The sequence below is a fragment of the Narcine bancroftii genome, chromosome 3 (genome assembly GCF_036971445.1).
Source record: "Narcine bancroftii isolate sNarBan1 chromosome 3, sNarBan1.hap1, whole genome shotgun sequence".
NCBI classification, from domain to species: domain Eukaryota; kingdom Metazoa; phylum Chordata; class Chondrichthyes; order Torpediniformes; family Narcinidae; genus Narcine; species Narcine bancroftii.
Genome location: NC_091471.1, coordinates 300,476,937 through 300,498,742, shown reverse-complemented (window position 1 = coordinate 300,498,742; position 21,806 = coordinate 300,476,937). Strand labels below are relative to the sequence as shown.

General features: G+C 41.8%; 1 long non-coding RNA gene across 5 annotated transcripts in view; it reads right to left on the bottom strand.

Annotated features, from left to right (window-relative positions):
* The window catches only part of LOC138758980 (uncharacterized), a 61,212-nt gene that overhangs the window by 21,794 nt on the left and 17,612 nt on the right, over window positions 1-21,806 (bottom strand). The gene's annotated exons all lie outside the window — the stretch shown is intronic.

Here is a 21,806-nt window from a genome sequence, read left to right as displayed (position 1 = left end):
GATGGATGCAAACAAGATTATAGTCCCCAAGATTAAGGAATAGCTTTGACACAGCAAACAGATGTTACCTCTTGGTGCAACGTTAGCAGATTTACTGTAGGTATCTAACTGCAGATTAATTGATTCCAGTGAGAGAAGTCTACCATAGTTAAAAGAAAATCAAAGAAACATGCTCGTGGACGTAAACATGCATAAAATCATTGTAGAGAAACCAAAACATGGCTTCCTTCAATCTTTGAATATTGATTTTGCTTGAACTGCAAAATACTTTACTCCTGGTAAAGAAAGAGAAAGACTTCTTCATTCATCTTGACCAAGGATGATTTGAATTGGAGGAACAAGCACATTACTTTTTATTTACTGTGATATATTCTCAGCAATATAGTTAGTATGTTGGAACTACAGGTCAATGGACATCTCTCAGATAAAGGGCAATAAATGCAGACTCAACTGTCACCAATTTGTCTGTTTCATGCTGAAACCTGCTAACTTTGTCAGTGACCAATATATCCAAAGGGAACAGATACAGGAGTATCAGAGCCAGCACCTCCAAGCTGAGGAATAGTTTATCTCCCCCATGGGCAGCGAGAATACTAAACAACCAAAAGAACTGCTCACAAATAACCAATAACCACCTGAAACTTTCATTTACACAAAGCAATATTTATTCATTTATTTTATAGATAAATTGCTTGTCCTGCATATGTATTATTTGTCAGTATGTGTGTTATGTCTGGTTGTATGTCTGCAAGTTTTTGCATCAAGGACTGGAGAACGCTGTTTCATCAGATTGTACTTGTACAATTACTGTAGATGTCAATAAACTTGACTTGAAAGAAAGAGGGGAGGCTGAATTTTGAAAGTTATGAACACAAAACCTTGACCTTTCTTTTTCTCCCACTGATGCTGGTCAACTCACAAAGTTCCCTCAGCAGATTGTGGTTTGCTTTGGAAAGAAAGAAGGGTTTGATTGGTAGTTCATGATCACGTCCCACTCCTGGGATCGTACTTTTGTGCAACAATAAGCACTCACAGGTTCTTTCTAAGAATCCAAACACTGAACTTCTCACACAAATTCTTTTGTTTCTTCCTCAGTTTGGGACAGTTGTTTGGCAGAAAGTTTAGAACAGCACACAAGGTGTGCTGGCCCTGAAGCAGTTTGGCAGCATCTGTCATGGGAAGATCAGATGTTTAATAATCAACATAAAACAGAGAACATTACAGCACCGTATGATGTTGTGCCAACCTATATAAACCTACTGTATATATTAGTGTAATTGTTGCTACCATGTAATAGTCAAACCCCTTTTTATCCCCCCCTCAAAATCAGGTGTTAATGTATGATGTGTAAAAGTTGACACCCCTAAATTTTGCCCAATTGCCTACCTATCTTAGCTCCTGATGCCCTGATCATGGATCCTCGCTGCTCACCCATTTGAGCTCCTGATGCCCCAAGTATTGACCCTCACCTCAGCCACCTGGCTCTCCGAGTTTCCGATGCTCCAAACACAGACTTACCATTTGGTTCTGCCCATTTGAGTTCCCAATAGCTTGAACTATGCAGGTATTTACCAAGGTCAAAAGTATGACTCAAAACTTGACCTCCCAAATTTTGAGCCAAAAAATTAGACAATTCCACAATTATATATGGTACTCAAAAACCAGACTTTTCCTACCTTGTTACCCTCTATGCCTAAAAGTCTTTTAAATGTCCCTATTGTACAAGCCTCCATCACCACCCCGGCAACACATTCCAGGCACCGATCACTCTAAAACTTACCCCTGATGTCTTCCCTAAAGTTTTCTCCCCTCACTTTGTACAGATGTCTTCTGGTATTTGATACTCTCACCCTGGTACAAAGGTGCTGGCTGTTCACCCTATCTAAGCCTCTCACAATTTTGTAGTCCTCTATTGTGAAGAGTTTAAAATGTAAAACATTTGAAAGTGAATGTAACAGATGTGGGAGGTAGATATTCAGGACCCAAAACACCCACTTTGAATCTGTAGGGGTAATTTACTGTATCTGGTGCTCCTGATACAGCCTCCTCGACACAGAAATATCATCGCACTTTAGTCTGGATAAGGTGTCCCAATCCAAAGGTTCCTTTTATTGTCACATAATGCACATAAAAATGTAATATACATGATGTACTTCAACTTTTGTCTGCTATAAGTCAGACAAAGAGTTGCCATGAGCATTGCTTGGTACCCCTAACAATAGGAGGAAGAGAAGCAAAAGAGAAACCCTTCAGAAGCACGGAGTATCCGAGGATTCACCTCTAGTGCTCCTGCAGCCGCACAGACTCTTGTTCAATCCAGCGGCAACTTGAGGTCCAGATCCAAGCCTCCGACATGAGGAAGCCTTCAGTGCCCAAGGCCTATCATGAACCCTTCTTGTTCTCAGCACCCTCCCAAATCCTGGTTCCCAGGAACCAGTGTCCAGCAGCCTCAGCCTGTGTGGGTCCTTCAGCCACAAACATTGACTGACCTTTTCTTCCACCACCTCATCTGCTGAGTTCCTTCAGTGGCTCATTGTTTGTTCTAATAAAACAGTGTTTGATGATCTTTACTTAGTAATAAATGATTGTTTGTGCTGATTTTTTTTTTGCAGGAAACCATTTTATAAAAAAAAAATTTGGCCTCAAAGTTTGCTTTTCTAGTTTCAACAGCAGAAATGGGAGGCATTGGGAAGGAACTCCAAAGATAGGTTCAGCATCAGATATTGATGTCTGATCTCTCCAGACCTACTTTCTGAACTGCTGCGTGTCTGCAGTTTTCTCTGGTTGGTTTGTACTACACGTGACAAATTGCCGACAAGTTCTCTAATGTATTGACCGACTCGAAGCAGTAACGCTGTGATAAGTAGCTACTTCCTCCTTTGACAATGAGCAAGAGCTTCATCATCAGTCCATGCAGAGTTCTCATTCAGTTTTCATCCTTATTTGGATTTATCTGTAAGCCGGGCATAAAATAGCCTTGCCCTGCCTATTACTGAGATCTTATTTTAATAATAATAATGAGTTGATTGTCAAACACATTGGTCAATGCACCAAAACGCTTAATGCCGCAGTTGAACAGACACCATAAAAATTCTACAATGGCATTTATTAACATTGGATTAAATAAAAAAGAAATGATAAACACAAAAGATAGACAGATAATAAATATGCACAGTTTCAACAGTGCAGGAAAGATTTTGTTCAACCTCTCCATATAAATGCCAATCCATGCAACTTCCCAGTGAATCTCCTTTGCACTTTTTCCAAAGCCTCCACATCCTTTGTACAAAGTGGCTACCAACACACATTGGTCTAAAAGTAGCCAAATCAAAGCTTTATACAGCTGCAAGAAGTCTTGTCTGACTTTTTGACTCAGTGTCCCAACCAATGAAGATAAGTATGCCGTATGCTCTATCCATTTGAGTGTTCACCTTCAAGGATCTAAGGACTTGCATCTCAAGATCCCTCTATATATATCAGTACACTGAAGGGTCCTGCCATTTACTCTATACTCATGCATTTGACCTCTCAAAATTCATCACCACATAACTCTCCTGTGATTAAACTCCATCGGCCATTTCTCTGCCCAAAAATGACAAAAATTTTCAAGGATTGTTGCTATTTTTCTATATTGTAAATAATCAATTCTGTTGATGAATTAAAAAGATCCAAACCCTGTTCCTTCTGTCTGAACCACAAATTCATTTCACTGCCAAACCAAGGAATTGGAGGTGCAACACCTAATATTCCATCTGGGCACTCTCCAATTGGATGGCATTAATGCCAACTTGTCCAGTATCTGCTAGATGACCCCCCCCCCATTCTCCCTCTCTTCCCTATCCCTCTATCTTCTTTCCTCCAGCTCTTCATTCCCTTCTGTCTCTCCATTCACAGTGTTGTGTCTGGGTTGTACCATCTGAAATCTTAATAAACACTAGAAAGGCTTGCAAGTTTACAGCACATTTCTTTACTCAGATCAAGCTACTGGGTCGCGTAATACAGACACATGTCTCACCACGCATCCACCACTCTCAAGTGTGATGTGGCTCTTACAATGTTTGTGTTCATGCTCTAGCAATAAAATAGTCCCAGGTTTCTTCAGTATATAACACACAGAGCCATACTGCCACGCCTTCCCTCCCATATCCTGCCGGTGGGTCTGTGCTGCTCCCCCTGCGCCTCTCCTCCTCACCATTTTATTCAGGCACCTGTTTACATTTTGCTCATATCTTGAAGGACTTAAGCACAAAATGTTGGTTATGTATCTATCTTTGCTAAATAAATTACATTGTTTGACTTGCTGAGTTTCTCCATAATTGTATATTTATTTAATTGACTGCAATTCTTACCTACCTTGATGAAAATGTAATAAAACAGCCAAAGATTTTACTGTAAGATTAAATGTACATGTCAAGACTCGGGCCCTTCTGACCCACAAGCTTAGGCCGCCCAATTGCGCCCCATTGTCCTACAAAACCAGTACATTTTGAAGGGTGGGAGGAAACTGGAGGAAACCCACGGAGACACGGGGAGAACATACAAACTCTTTACAGACAGCACCAAATCCGAACCCAGGTGATTGGTTCTGCAAAGGCGGTACGCTATTCGCAGGTTTGTCATATTTATGCTTTAAATATTACTTATCACAATGTCCAACAAATGGTGAAGAAAATTGTCAATCTGTTATATTTGCACTTTAACAACATTTCGAGAAGTTTCCAGACGAGCTTGTCTATATTATGCCCATGGTTCAATAATGTAATTCTCTCTGCATTTCTGCTAAATAAACTGATCATCACCTCAAGATAATTAGTCTTAAAATGATAAAAGCTCCATCTCTTTGAGGACAGGAAGACGAGATAACACCAAGTTACCACTCTGTAAGTGCACCCCCCCCCCCCCCCCCCACTAGTCCTCAAGATCTGTCAGTGACAGGTATTGAAAATGGCCTCACTGGCTGTCCCTCTGATACGGCTGCAGGTAGCTCGGTAGTGATGAATATCTCCTGCAGGGCAATAAAGGGATGAAACAGCAATAAAACAAATTGATTTGCTGAGAAACAATTTTGTAATTAACCATACACTTTACAATGCCACAGGATGTGATTCTGGATAACTTAAGCTATCGTAGAAGGGTAGAATCATGGCATAGTTAATAGACATTTCCAGCGGACTGCGAACTGAACGTTCGGGCACAGCCTCGAGCTCCTGATTGGGAAGTGCTGAATGCGAATGTATGATCCTATCGTTCAAACGCAACTCCTTGGGATAGCAGTTCTCCATGAGGATGGGGGAGAGAGAAATAATTGCTCAGTTCTGATGATGAATGATGCTGACAAATTCCAGTGTAGAAAATAACTGGAAATTAAATGAAATTTTTTAAAGTCAATCAATTAATTTAAGATAATGATCTGGATAGAAAATGTCTTGTTGTATCACAAGCTACTCTCTGGAGATTTGAGGATGTTGTGCCTTTTATTCACTCCAAATGGAATGAAGTGTATCCGGATAATGAATGCACCCACAAACACCCTAAAGACTCCTTCAAAAGTGCTTTAAAAGCCAGCACCTGACAATGATGGCAGAAGGACCCACTGCTTTAGGCACAAACTGACCTTGGGTTCTCATGTATGGAAGTGCATTCATAAGAGAAAGTGTGGAGAGTCTGTCACTCAATATCGGACTTCCATCCATTATGGGTTCCCCCTTTGTAATAACCTTTCAGTAGCTTGCCTCCCTGTGCTTCAAACAGAAAATAACAGCTCTCATTCTGGAAAGGACGACGGCTCACTATTTGGGAAAAAAAAATCAATTCTTGCTAAATTACTTAATTCCACGAAGCTGAGTCAGTGGAGACAACAGGGCATCTGTTGCCTTGGAAATGTACTGAGGTCTATCTCTGTGCTCATGCTTGGGGTGGTGTGTGTTTGTGTGCGTGTCTGGGTGGGGGCAGATGTGGATGTGTTTGAGTGTGTCTAGCTTGTGCAAGTGTTTATTTTCATGTGTGTGTGCTATGTCTGTGCATGTGTACGTGTGGGAGTGTGTGCATGCAATACACACACATATGTACTCACACATACAAGTGTGCTTATTCTGAGACAAGAATAGATTGTTCTTGGAAGCTCCAATAAGATTTATTTATTTCTGCACACTCAGAAAACTGGGAATAGATTACTGCAAATCTACAAACTACATCGAAAAGAGTTCAGACAACAGAGGTTTGAACTGTTGCCCTGATACTGTGCTGGATGCCCAGTTAGTGTTTGATTCGCTAGAATTAACTTGTCATGGTAGGACCGTAACTCAAGAATTTGCCTGACATGGGCTGTGACAACTGTGGTTCTGCTTCACTCGACTGACAACCAGATTTATATTCATTTCAGTAAAAGACATAAATGCCTAAAAGTTCACTCTGGTCATCAATGCGGAACATGAAGTACAATCACTGGGGTAGTTGTGACTGGCTGGTAAAATTCATTCCATTGAGTCCTTGATTGGTGTGGGTGTGTGTGTGGGTGTGTGTGTGTGTGTGTGTGTGTGTGTGTGTGTGTGTGTGTGTGTGTGTGTGTGTGTGTGTGTGTGTGTGTGTGTGTGTGTGTGTTAAACACCCCCACCTCACTTCTTCCCCAGTCACCTTCCCTCATCTCTGTTCCTCTCCATCTCCATTCCCACAGACACAATCAATTCTCACCTCTCCCCTTATCATATACCTTTTGTTGGTCTGGGCTCCTCCCCCAGTCAGCGCTGTCTCTATTCTGAGCTTTCCTGACTTTTGCTCATTCTGCTTATTCCTTGAAGGGCTCAGGCCTGAAACATCAGCAATATATCTTTGTCTCCTATGGAAGCTGAAAGACCAGCTGAGTTCCTCCAGCATTTTGATGTGTTTTTTTTTCCATAAGAATCAATAAGTCTGTGGGGTGTTCCTCATGTTTACATTGAGCTCATCAGAAAAGTCTAAAGGCTGGAGGTAGAAAGATTATGATGGAGATGTTGCTGAGTATTTCCATAATCTGTCACAGAGAAAGATTACCAAGTGGATAGTGGAAAAGATTTAAAGATTCAAAGATCTGGCCAAGGATTGTGCCACAATGCCAAATCTCCATCTCCGCCACTCAAAGTGGAGAATGGACACCGACAGCCTCGGGAAAGTGTTAGGAGCAGGCAGAAACCAATGTAACTGCGGAAAGGAGTGTTCCACCTCGCAAGCTCCCTGCCCCATCCGCTGCGGAGCCCACTGGTATCACTTGGCCTGGGCTGCTCATATGCAAACCAGAGAAGTGCATTGAAAGCAAATTACCTTTCATCCCCAAGTGGCTGGCGAAGGAGAAGTGGGGAAGAATAAGTCTCTCTGGTGACCCATGGGTGATTGTGCTGATGGAACCAATCAGGCTACAGACCCCACTACAGGGATAAAACCAAAGGATGCCTCAGTAGAAGTAGTGACCAGGTCAAAACTTAAAAGTAATGTAATAACAGGCTGCAGGAGTGACATGGGAAATGGAAGACTGTGGTTGGAAATTTGAAATTCCATGTGGCATATTCAAGATACCCATGATTATTTTGTTGCTAGGAGCATGAATACTGTAATGGCCATATCACACTCATGAGTGGTGCATGTGCACAGACATATTAATGTATTGTTACACACGGCAGTAAATATGGCGTAATTACAATGAGAAAGTTAGCTGTAAATTGTGTCTCCCAAGGGCTTTATTTTGTGCTGTAGGAGCTCACAGGAGTACTGCTCCAGCCCCTCAGGGGGCAGCTCCAGGCAGCTCCAGGCACCTCCTTGTTGCTGTTTTTGGTGAGCTCCTACATCTAAAATATTATCACTGCACCACTGGTCCTCCCACTTACAAAAGCGACACGCCATGGTGGCAGCGGTAGCCGATGTTGAAAATCGTGCTGTACAGGTGATTTTGCATCCCTACAAACACTAAAAATCCACTCAATAAAAAAATCATCACCTAATTGCCAGTGCTGAAAGAAATGGCAGCAGTGTTACACCCAGGAATGGACTCGGAAGCCGATGATGTCATAGAAATTTCGGCAGAGGTGCAACCTGCCCTTCAAAAGCTTCCTCAAAGGGGCCGCACAAGGGGAGAAGGTTAGTTATATTCTCCTGCAGATGGGAGAAATGAGGACTAGACCTATTCAACAACTGGGAGCTTCCCGAGATGGAAGAGAATGATCTGGAGAAAATTTGAGAAATTCTCCTCTCACCTGAAACCTGGATCTATCCACAAAATCAAATGATATGACTTCCTGAGCCTAAAGCAAGAGCCCAATGACGCAGTGGATAATTTCCTCACTAGGCCGAAGAATGTTGCCACAAAATGCAAATTGAAGAAGGCCTAGTCGACCAACTGATCTGGGGAAGTGCCCAACCCGACATACAAAAGGCTCTCAGAGGGAAGGATAACTTCAAGCAGATACAGCTGTGGCCTTTGAGGCCACCCAGGATGCAAATGTAGTCCCTCTCCATACAGGTCAACACCCAACAAAGAGATGGAAGGGTCAATGCTATAAAGCACACCAAGAAAGTCACAAACCCCTAAGACCCATAGGAGCTGTGGCAGACAACACCCCCTCGATGATCGCAAGAAATGCCCTGCATATGGTTCTAAATGAAGGACCTGTGGGAAGGCCAATCGCTGGGAAAAGATGTGCAGATCTGAAACGAAGGAAACAAGAATGCCAGTGAAGAAAGGATACAAGCAGAAAATACGTTATGTAGGTGGAAATCACAACAGGGACTCCGACACACTGACGCTAGACGTAGAAACAACACATTTTCACGAGATGTCAAAGAGTGAAAATGGAGGGAGAAGCGAGTTGTAACATTAGGATCCAAGTAAAGAGAATAATGAGAAACAGGCCTACGACATTCAGACTGAAAGTAAAGCTGGACAATGGATCACAAAGCAACATCCTTCCACTCAGACTCCACCGTCAGAGGTTCCCTGAAACCATAATGAATGGATGCCCGAAGGAAGGCTCACTGGAGGCTTCAAACATCACACTCACAGCTTATAGTGGACCCGTGATCAAACAGCTGGTAAAAACTAAAATCAGAGGAAAGAACATCCTGTGCACCTTCTTCATGGCAGACGCTGATGGACCCGCAATTCTAGCTCTGAATAGCTGTCAGGAATTACAGTTAGTCTCTGAAAACCACAAGATCCATGAGAAGAAAATATCCAAGAGAATCAACAGTGACACCCCGCTTAAGCACCGCCCATGATCACAAACAAGGCTGAGCTCATGAACATGTATCCTGAATGTTTCAACTAGAAGAGTCGAGTGCTTTGGAGACTGAGTACCACATCACCGTCGACCCAGAGTGTAAACCAATAGTTCCTGCTCCAAGGACAGTGCCGATAGAGCTTAAAAAAATGTTAGAACAAGAACTGAAGGAAATGGAGGACAAGCAAATGATAGCAAAAGTAATGGAGCCAACTGACTAGGTAAATTCCATGGTGGTAAAGGAAATACTGAACAGCTGCCTGAACCCTAAAGACTTAAATCAAGCCATCAAGAGGGGTCACAACACTAACAATGGAAGACCTCACACCAGAATTAGCAGGGTCCAAAATCTTTAGCAAATTTGATACTAAGAACGGATATTAGAACGTGAAGCTGAACAACAAGTCAACACTGCTCACAACCTTCAATACCCCAATTGGTCATTATAAGTTCCTGCGACTACCTTTTGGCCTCAAGGTGAGCTAGGATGTGTTTCAACAGAAGATCATTGAGACCTATAGGGGATGCTGTTGGCATCGCAGATGACATTCAGGTCTATGGTGGAAATGAAAAAAACTCATGATCTGCACTTACACAAAGCCACGGAGAGTACATGAGGGGCCGGCATCAAACTCAAATGCATCATCAAGGAGAAGGAGTGCCAAATCTTTGGAATGGTGGACACACCTGAAGGGGTCAAGCCAAACCCAGAGAAGGTCACAGCCATTGCTGAATGGAACACCCAAAGGACAAAAAGGAGCTAAGAAGTTTCCTTGGTTTGGTCCAGTACATGAGCTCCTTCATCTCCCACGTCAGACCACACAGCCAACATGAGAGAGCTGATGAAAGATGATGTGGAGTTTCCGTGGTCACCATCACATCAGAGAAGTCTTGACCAGCTCAAAGACACAGTCTATAGAGAAGTGGGACTGAGCTATTATGACAGAAATAAAACTGTCACACTACAAGTAGACGCTTCTACCAGAGGCCTTGGGTCAGCATTGGTGGAGGAAGAAAAACCAATAGCTTTCACCTCAAAAGCCTTAACAGCAGAGACCATATATGCTGACTCCAATGCTACAATTTCACCTTGAGGTACAAACCAGGAAAGGAAATGATGCTTGCCTATACCTTGTCATGCCTTTCTCCAAATGAAAAGTATGAGATGAAGGGCATGGGGATCAAGGTACATCACCATGTCAGTGTGACCAGCAGCAAACTAAGCCAGATCAGGGAAGAAACCACTAAGGGCAATGTGCTGCAGCTGCTCTCCCAACAGGTGGTTTAGGGATAGCCAGAGAAGAGAAAAGAGGTGCAGCCTGCAATGCATCAGTATTGGCCTGTCAGAGATGACTTATCTCTGGAGAATGGTATTCTGCTGATCATACCCGAGACAGTGCAAAAATAAATTCTCCAGAAAATACATCAAGGACACAAGAGAATGGAGAAATGCAAAGTCAGCAGTATACTGGACAGGCATCTACAAAGACATAGAAAAAATGTCAGATATGCCAGAAGTACAGGATCACACACAGAAGGAAGAGATAATTCTTGCTGAAATACCTGCCAGGCCATGGCAGACAGTGGGAGCAGACTTGTTCACTGAGAACCAAGAATGGTATCTAATTGTGGCCTGTTACTACTTTAAGTTCCCATTCATCAGGAGAGTGAAGGACCAGAGAGCATCAACCATCACTTCAGTGGTACAAGCACTCTTTGCAACAGGGGATACGTAAGCAAATTATATATGACAATGGGATCCAATTCACATTGAATGAATTCAGAGAGTTGGCTGCACAATACAGGTTCACTATTACAACATCATCCCCACACTACCCCAAGGACCATGGGTTCATCGAGAGACGTGCAGACAGTCAAACGTACACTCGCCAAGTGTTGCGAGACGAAGGGGGATCCTTACCTAGCTCTTCTGTCAATACGGGCAAACCCTTCAGGACTGGCATGAAATCCCCGACAGAGATTTTGAATGGCAGTAAATACAAAACAACCCAGCCAAGCAAAATCCATCCTCCAGATGATCAGGAGGAAAGCACAAAGACGGAATCTGGCAGGTGGCTGAGTCAGAATAGGGTCCACATCTGCCTGACCCTAGATTTGGCAAAGCAGAGAGCTGCCACACTAGTAACGTGAGCGACAATACCGGAAACACCAGCAACTTCTGCTACAACAACAACTGGTATGGCGAAACCTTAACCACTAGCACCGCCACATCAGCACAGCAAGCATCAGTTGATACACGGCAAGCAACGCAGAGTTCAACGGTCGCAACAAAATCTACAAAGTGGAGAAGCCGCATTTTGCCGCCAGTGCGATTTCACTGAAAATATGTGTAATGAGGAAATTTTATTTTTATAGTTTAAAAGTTTAATCCACATCTTAAGTAAAGAGGTAAAGAAGCACTTTTTTTTGGAGAAGGAGGAATGTTGCATACTCAAGATACCCATGACTCTTTTGGTGCTAGGAGCATGAAAACTGTAATGGCCATATCACACTCATGAGTGGTGCATGTGCACAGACACATTAATGTATTGTTACACACAGTGAATGTGCCGTAATGACAAGAAGAAACTGAGCTGTAAATTGTGTCTCCAGAGGGCTTTATTTGGTCCTCCCGTGACAGTTCAGTTGTAAACCTGCAGGAGTGTGCGTTCTCCTGAGGCAGGAGAATGAAAATCTGGGGGTGGGTTTTGAGAGGAAAGCAAGGCGGCTGTATCAGTGATCTATTCTATGATGTAGCACACTGCCAGATCCATGAGAATCTCTGCAACTTCCAGTCTCTAGCACCCGAGCTATATCTACAATGTCATCGTTGTACCTCAATGAAAATGTCTCAACTCCAACAGCGTGGTGTGGAAGATTCACCTTTCTCTCTGCCCACTGCTTAATTTCCCTGATGATCTCACTCAATAGACTTAGAAACGACTGCCTGAAAATACTTCCAGAAAAGTGGGGACAGATGCCAGTGCTTTCTTTTTTAAATTTCTGCTTTAAATATCATCAAAATCCAATGTGTTCTTAACATTACAAGTCACTCCAACTATTATTCAATTAATTACTGTAATCAGCTCTGCATATTTTTCGTTTATTTTTCAATGTGATTGATTATTAATCAAGATGAAACCCAGTTGTGGTATTCCCATAATCATTACAGGAGCCATCTTTCAGCAATATAAATGTATTGATTACCATAGAACCCATCAATGGTTTTAAACCAATTTTAAACTTCTCAAAATGGCCTCTGCAGAGCACAACAGATTCTGCTCGATCTGTTAGTGGCCTTGATGTTCTCTCCTGATTTACATCGTTTGACATGTTTCGCTGGTTATATCTTCCTGCGATTAAACAATAGTGGAATACAAGGCATTTTCCTTTTTCTGCTAATTTGGAGGGAGGGAGGGTTCATGGCTTTTTCATAATCAATGATATTTTCTCCCATTACGTTCTGCCATAAGAACTCCCACCGGGTTACAAGCAGGACTGGACAGAACGGATGCAGATGGGATGTTTCCAAGGATGGGAAAATCCAGAACCCAGGGCCATGGTTTGAGGATAATAGGCAAACCATTTAGGACCGAGATGAGGAGGAATTTCTTGACCCAGAGGGGGATGAATCTGTGGAATTCATTGCCACAGAGGGCAGTAGAGGCAGGTTCATTAAATCTATTTAAGAGGGAATTAGATCTATTTCTTCAGTAGAAGGGTATTAAAGGTTACGGAGAGAAGGCGGGGACGGGGTACTGAACTTTAAGATCAGCCATGATCTCGTTGAATGGCGGAGCAGGCTCGAAGGGTTGAATGACCTACTCCTGCTCCTATCTTCTATGTTTCGATGTTTCTAAAACTGTGAAAATAAAATGACCCAAGCAAGTGGTTTATGGTGGATTTAAAGTTGCCCAAGTCGGTGAGATAAACTCTGATGAACCTACAAGAGACCAGATCTGCTCTCAGACAAGTATGCCCTTTGTTGCAAACAAAAACTGCAAATGCTGGAGTCTTGAGCAAATGAGGAGGTACTGGAGGAACTCAATGGGCCAGGCAGTATCCGTGTGTAGAAATGGTCAGTCGCCATATCAGGTCATTAGTCTTGATAAAGGCCCTGACCTGAAACATTGACTGACCATTTCTACCCCTGGATGCTGCCTGGCCCGTTGAGTCCTCCAGAAGTTCATTGTTTGCTGAAGCACTTCCTTCAGTTTCCGGTGGATTTGAATCTTCTGAAAATAAATCTCTCCTGCTTCCTGGAGAGATATTTTGGGATTTTAACTTGGGTCTAGATTTATGACATCATAAACCCTGGCAAATTTCTACAGAGGTGTGGTGGAAAGTGTGCTGACCGGTTTCATCACAGTCTGGTAAGGGGACACCGATACTGCTGAGCGTAAAGCCTTCCAAAAGGTAGTAGACATCAAAGGCAAAATCCTCTCCACTATTGAGAACATCTGCAAGGGACGCTGCTGTCAGAGAGCGGCAGCAATCATCAAGGATCTACACCACCCAGCACATGCTCTGTTCTTGCTGCTACCATCAGGAAAGAGGTGTAGGTGCTACATCTCACACCACTGGGTTCAGGAACAGCTACTACCCCTCCACCATCAGACTCCTCGACCATAAACATTTAAGAACTTTAACTTTTGCACAATTTATTTTTTTTAAAATTCTCTCTGTATTGCATTGCCAGTTTGTTTATCGGTTTACATTCCTTAATTTGTTTACATATGTACATTGTATAGTTTATTTTTGCATTGTATAGTGATAATTCTGCCTCACCTGCAGGAAAAAGAATCTCAGGGTTATATGTGATGGCATGTATGTCTCTGACAATAAATTTGAAATCTGAACATATCATCTACAGTACTGTCATAGTTCTGTGTACCGCAGGGGACTCAATCAAGCATTGTATTTGATTTGTCCTGGCAATAAATGAGTGAAACCCACAGTGTTAATTGGGAATTAAAATGGAATAGAAGACATTAAAGATGTTATTACAGTAAAAGCCCTTGAATTCAAATAACCGGAAACCTCAAGTTACTGGTTAAAAAAAACAGAGGAAGCCGCTAGTTTGCAAAATCACGCAACATGCGACCTCAAGTAACCAGAAAATTCACTATCCGGTATTTACCAATACCCATAGGTGCCAGATACCAGGGATTTTTACTGTATTCCTATTGAGGTAAAACTGTTTTATTCTTCATTTAGCAGGGACATAGATTGATGAAATGAAAGATACATTATCACATAAAAATGAATAAATTCCAGTTTGCTTCCATGCTAAGAGGTACAAGCAGTTGTTTTTAAATCAATGAATGAAAAAAAATTATCCATACAAATAATGCCAATTAAAACTGGAAACACCCTGCATCTGGAGAGGACAACAGGTTCATTGCCCCTGGTGACTGGGTGAGGGATAACATCTTGGAGAAGTTGACTGGACTTTGGATAGGACAACATGGGATTGGGGTGGGATTAATGTAACTGGTTTGCCCAGACTCAGAGGCTGCAGGCCAGTTTCCATACTCAGCAAGGTTGGCCAGTATCGATGGAAAGAGATACCTTCACTCCCAATCCACAGACTGCCTCAACTGCTGAGCGCTGCCACCATTTTCCCCATTTTAGTTTTCCAGTGTCTTCAATTGGTTGAGAAATAAACAAGGACACATTCGTAATAAATTAAGTAATTAGGCCACTCTAGAAAGACGTCCAGTCTTGTGGATGTAGATGGCAAAATGATGCACTAACATAGAATGTAGAACACAGAACAGTACACCACAGGGAGTGTCCCTTCATCCCATGCATCTGTGCTAAACATGACATCCAAAACTTTGCTGCTTCCATTTGATATCCCTTCATTGTTATTTTCATATGTCTATATGTGGAAGCCTCTTAAACGCTTCCACCACGACCCTTGGCAGTCTGTTCCAGAAACCCACCATTCTGCATAAAATATTTGCCCTGCACATTTCCTTCAAACTTTTTCCCCTTTCATCTTAAATGCTTGTCCTCAAGTGCTTGTGCATTTACCCTGGAGGATAGATTCTGATGGTCCACCCTTTCAAAGCACCTCATGAATTTATAAAGTTCTATAGATTTCCCCTCAGCCACTGACAGCCTGGAGAGAACAAGGTTTTCCACCCTCTCTCCGTAACTCATACATTCTAGTACACCTTAAAATGTTTCCTTAATTATATACGCAGCAGATCAGTTCTCTGTGGATATGAATGAGAACAAAGAAGGCATTTAAAAGTCAATACACTTAAGGAATAACCATTTTCATGGAAAGCAGGCTATTGAAATTAATATCTAAAACAGATTATTTTATTTATTCTCAGCAATTTACTGAAATACTTTTTAGATATTAAACCATATAAGAATGTACGCGAGTGTTGATAGTATGGTACTCATGTAGTTATCAGCAAAAATGTGTTTTAGGGTGTGTGTGTGTGTGTGTGTGAACATTACTGCTTGTAAAATTAAAATACAAATTTAAAAAAATTTTTTTTTATTTTTCACACAATAAACCATACATAGACATTTTTTTCTTGAATATATAGTGTCATTTTCTCCGCTTTCCCCCCCCCCTCCCTTCCCTCCCTCCCTCTCCCCCTTCCCATTTATTCAAAGTTCAATCTATAAGATACATTAAATCCGTTAAACAATGTCGCCACTTAATAAAATAAACAAGAAATTTTTATCATTTACTTTTATATACTGAGTCAGTTCATTTCGTTGTCTTCTCCTTCTGTCATTTTAGGTGGTGGAAGTCCGTGGTAGGATTTCTCTATTGGATTTCATGTACGGTTCCCATATTTGTTCGAATATTGTGATGTTATTTCTTAAATTATATGTTATTTTTCTAACATTTATTTATTTCTATGTACCATTGTTGTATTCTCAAGTTGTCTTCTAATTTCCAGGTTGACATAATACATTTTTTTGCTACAGCTAGGGCTATCATAATAAATCTTTTTTGTGCTCCATCTAAATTGAGTCAAGTTCTTTTGATTTTCTTCAGTTTGCAATGATTCAATATTCTTTTGTCATGTAATATTACATGAAATTGCCTTCTTCCCGCTATAAGGCAAAGAGTCGCCATTAGTGTTGTCCAGTGCCTCTTACAGTACGAGAGAAAGAGAACCAAAAGAGTCCCTTCATAGTTACAGAGTGTCCGTGGATTTGTCTGCAGTGTTCCCACAGCCTCTTGTGAGAGTGGAGTTAATTAGTTAGTGTAGAAGGGCAAAAAGGTCAGAAGAGATGATATGAAGGGCCCGTTCTTGTGCTGTACCACCCGGTGACTCACTGACTTAAACAGATCTTTTAAAGTCAAACACAAGTATTCGGTCAGCATTAGAAACTTTCATTTCCAGCCTCATATCATTAAAACATTCCACATTTTGCTTTGCCTCCCAGTTCTTCCACTCAATTTCCCGTGGGTGCAAAAGATCAGAATCAGGACAACTACTTAATCCAAATGTGATTAATCTAAGGAAAGCAGAATAAAAGGAGAATGCTGGGATTATAGCCTGAATACTCCAGGGATCTATCCATAACTCCATTTGTAACTGTACACCTGTATAGTTATGTACAAAACATGTGAATTAGGAGCGCCTAGTTCCGGAGTCCCCTAATAAGAGCATGGAAGATTCAATTGCAGCCTCATTTCTATCTATATGACATGTGGTTGCTTGTCAAGAAATTGCCTCCTGCTGCTTGAGAGAGGATTCCACTACTCTTTGAAGTGGGATGCAGAACAGAGTGGAGCTCAGTGTTTCTGTCTGGGTTCTATTCTGACTCTCGTGCTGCCTTTGTGGAGTCTGTGCACTCTCCCTTTGTTTGTGTGTAACCCTCCCCCCCCCACCACCATACCCCTCCTCGCAGGGATCTTCAGCTTCCGTCCACTCCCCTGAAATGTGCACTTCTAACCCAAGGGGTTGAATTTAAATGTATATACTTTTTTCATCTGTTCCAAGATGAGGTGAAGCACTTGTTTTGGCATGACACCCAAAGGCTGCGAAAGAGTCCTTAAGACTAAAGACATAGGAGCTGAATTAGGCCATTTGACCCATCATGTTGCATTTAATAGGTATCAGAATATTGACCCTGTATTGAATGTGCCCAGAAGTATTGAACTGCATGTTTCACAAACATTTCTACGACTGATTCCACCTCCATTGAATTCGCCCATCGTTATTGAATGAAGATCTACCGGGACCAATGCCTGACGAGGGCGCACAAAATCAGTGAACCGGTGCGGACTCGAAAGGCCAACATGGCCTGTTTCCGCTCCATAAATGGCGTATGTTGTCATACCCACACTCCTGTTCGGCTCCGAATCATAGGTCCTCTATCGGCATCACCTACAGCTCCTAGAACGCTTCCACCACCGTTGTCTCCGCTCCATCCTCAACATTCATTGGAGCGACCTCATCTCCAACATCGAAGTACTCAAAATGGCAGAGGCCGACAGCATCGAATCCACGCTGCTGAAGATCCAACTGCACTGGGTAGGTCACATCTCCAGAATGGAGGACCATCGCCTTCCCAAGATCGTGTTATATGGCGAGCTCTCTACTGGCCACCGAGACAGAGGTGCACCAAAGAAGAGGTACAAGGACTGCCTAAAGAAATCTCTTGGTGCCTGCCACTTTGACCACCGCCAGTGGGCTGATATCGCCTCAAACCGTGCATCTTGGCGCCTCACAGTTCGGCGGGCAGCAACCTCCTTTGAAGAAGACCGCAGAGCCCACCTCACTGACAAAAGACAAAGGAGGAAAAACCCAACACCCAACCCACCAATTTTCCCTTGCAACCGCTGCAACCGTGTCTGCCTGTCCCGCATCGGACTTGTCAGCCACAAACGAGCCTGCAGCTGATGTGGACATTACCACTCCATAAATCTTCGTCCGCGAAGCCAAGCCAAAGAACTATCCTTTTCAACCCCATTCTCACCTCTTCTGCCTGTAACCCTGATTCTCTTCTTAATCAAGAACCTATCTACCTCCCTCTCAATTCTACCCAATGACAATCTCCACAGCCATCTATGGCAATGAATTCCAGAGTCACCACCCTCTGGGTAAAGAAATTCCTCCTCGTTTCTGTTCTAAAGGACTTATTTGTATCCTGAGGCTGCATCCTTCACACAGACTCCCCCACGCAGGAAACATCTTTCCCACATCCAATCTGTCCAGGCCTTTCATTATCCAATAACGTCCCCACCACATTCCAGCACTATTTTGCCACAAAAGGAAAACAAAGCCTCTTCAGAGATCGCGAGGTTCTCCATGTAGATACCTCTGGATATCCTGCTGCCTGCTCTCCATTGCACCTCCTCAATCCCTCAACCTGATTCCTCAAAGCTGCTGTCTTGTGGGAGGTCCTCTTAATTGTACCTCAATGAAAGTGGATGGGGTGCTGATGGGCAGGTTAGACAGTATAGGTTACAAGCAAAAACATGGGGGGGAGATGAGTACGATTACTCCGAGATGATTGGCCTTCTATGTCATAAAGAGATATGAATGGATCATGAGCCTCTGAGACAAAACATAATTGCCTCACCTTACCAGTTGCAACCAAACAGACACTGCTGTAGAAAAACAACCAACTATAATAGCACACATTAAATTAGCCCAGTACAGAAATAGATTATAAATGTAAAAAAGATAACAAGTATTCACAGTTACAGTTCGTGCAAGTAAAAAGTGACATTTCAATTTTGCAGACAAGTCTTTTTGTGGTTTAAGCGTAATGCACTATTAGGGGGGCTGTGGGAAGGCTTGACAGCCTGATAGCCATTCAGCCTAGAGGTGCTGGTCTTCAGGGCTCAAGATCTTCTTCCCAAAGGTAATAAAGAGGGAAATTGTGACAGGGTAATGATAATATGAGAATAGACCTGTCCATTTGTTGTTATGCACATTGTACAATGTACATAAGCACCACAAATCTTATTGCTGCAGCCGAACAGGTACATTGTAAAATACTAACTATAAAAACAATTACAATAGTATACTTAATTGAATTGAAAGGGCCAATAAATACAAAAAAAAAATCATAATTAACCTTAGACAAAAAGAGTGACTTAGCAATGGTGCAGACAATACTTTTGTGGTGTCAGAGTAGACCACTTCTAGGTGGTCTTCAGACTGATGTACCTTCTGTCCTAAGGTATCAGTGAGAAAAGGATGTGACCAGGGTGATGAGGGCCCTTTATGATGATGGTCTTCTGTCCTTCTCCAAATCACATCTCCCTTCAAATATGAATGTCTATGAACTGTGAACATATTTCTCAACAGAGCATCTGTAGTTCTCTAAAGCTAAGAAACCTAACTCTCTCTATAAAAATAGTAATTCTTTGGAAGCAAGGAATTACAGGCTGGTGAGACTTGCAGCAGTTTGAATAGATTCTGAAAAACAGGCTTTATTTACATTTGGAAGAGCAAATTCCCCTCATGACTTTATGTAACTCTTTAAGTGGGAGTTCCTTTGATTTTGTGGATAAGTTCCAGCCTCGCCGGTCTCTTCTGATAACTCAAGCCCTCCAATCCTGGTAACATCCTCGTAAGTCTCTTGTGCACCCTTTCCACGTTAAGTCTTTTTCTTTTATCTTAAATGATCTCCAAGCATCTGGTTTAGATAAAGATGGGCTCCAGAGAGTTTATATTTCCCAATGGTGGAAAATTATGAAATGTTTCTTTAATTGCAACATTTAATGTAATTTTCTAATCCACCTTAAATGAATATGTGTAGATTTTTTTTGCTTAGAATTCCAATACTAAAAGTTCCAAAAAAAAACTGACAGTTCTTCCAGAAAGCACACCTAGATAAATCTTGGACTGTTTGAGATTGGACATGAGGCGCAGTCCTTGTGTTGTAACATTTTGTCTGGTGTTGCATTTTCTTAACCATTAGAATTAATTGTGTAAGTGATGGTGAAAATTAACATTTTAGTCTTTCCTGTGCCTTGCTCTTAGCAAGTGATTAGCAATGAACACATTAAAGATGATTTACTTTCAGAAATTTCTTTCTGAGAGTGGAAAATAGCTTTAACAAAATTACTTTTTTTCTCTTAAAAATCAATCTTTGATAATAAATGGATCTGTCATTTTTCTTCCACACTATCAAAATGAAATTACCTCTGTCATCTTTTAAAAATCTTCAGAGGCATCTGCAAAATCTTCATATCTTTATCTTAGTTTGTCTTCCACTCTTCTGACTTTCGTCTGCAACGTATCTTTATCTCTGCTCTACAACTAGTTCCCTAGACTTTAGCTGATCTCTAGTAACACTCCTGATCTTTTCTTTATCGTCTTCCATCTCCCACTGCACTTCAATAACAGCTATAGTCATCTCTCATAATCTCCCAGTGTCACTGTCCTGATGCTTTCGGACATTAAAGTTACTGCATGCAGTTGTTATTAAGGTTTACAATATTTGACCAGAATGATCTATTTTACCCCTTCCTGATCCAGTAAACGAATATGTGGAATTCTTTTCTCAAACACAAAATATAGATTGGCTCATTGAATATATTGAAGGCACAGTTCAAGAGATTTTGATTTAATAATTGGGAACTAAGGATTATGGGGAATAAGCCGGTAGGTGGAGCTGAGTCCACAGACAGATCAGACAGGCCGAATGGCCGACTCCTGCTCCTATTCTCTTGTTCTTGCATCTTTTCATCATCAGAATTTTAATTATTAGAATATCAACAATGGTTAAATTTTAGAGGCATTCTAAAGCATGTTTGAGCCATGGCTCAATGCTTTTTATGTGAGGGATATGGAACAAGAAGATCAGAACCAAAGGGAACAGTTGCAAGTAGGAGTGTTTGATTCAGTAAGAAGGCAGATAGGGAACAGACTGAATATGGAACATATTTTGCCCATGTGTCTGTGCAGAACACGAAGTCTAAATCAGACCAACGCTTTGCTACTTGGACTTGATAACCCTCCATTTACTTCCTATTCATGCATTGGTATAGAAGCCCTTAATGTATCTACTTCCACACTACACCAGGCAGTTAGCTTCAAGAAGCCACATCTTTCTGTGTTAAACTTAGCTACAACATCTTTAAATTTCTCTTCACCCCACCTTAAACACATCACCTCTTGAATGTAATCCTTTGACCCTGGGGGAAAGATTCCATCTTCCCTGTGATTACCTCTCACACTTTTATAAAATTCTTTCAGGTCTCCCCCTCAGCCTCCTATGCTCCAGAGAAAACCATGTTTGTCCACCCTCTCCCCATACCTCTAACCCAGGCAACATTGCAGAGGAAGTTGTAACAATGGAGTCCACTTTTTCTAAGAAAAAGCCTAAGATCACATTGGAGTGAAATGGAAAAGAGAGCAACTGCAGCAATTTGTGTTCTACTTCTCCTTCTGCCTGTCAAACAAATTAATCTGCACTCAAATTTGCATTAAAAAGTGCATCAAATTTAATTGCAGGAGCAATGGGAGTAAACGCACATTCGCAATAAAAGATTGAAATCATATCAGCACCACTTATTTATTTTCATATTGACCATAAGCAATAAAATTATCTTAATAC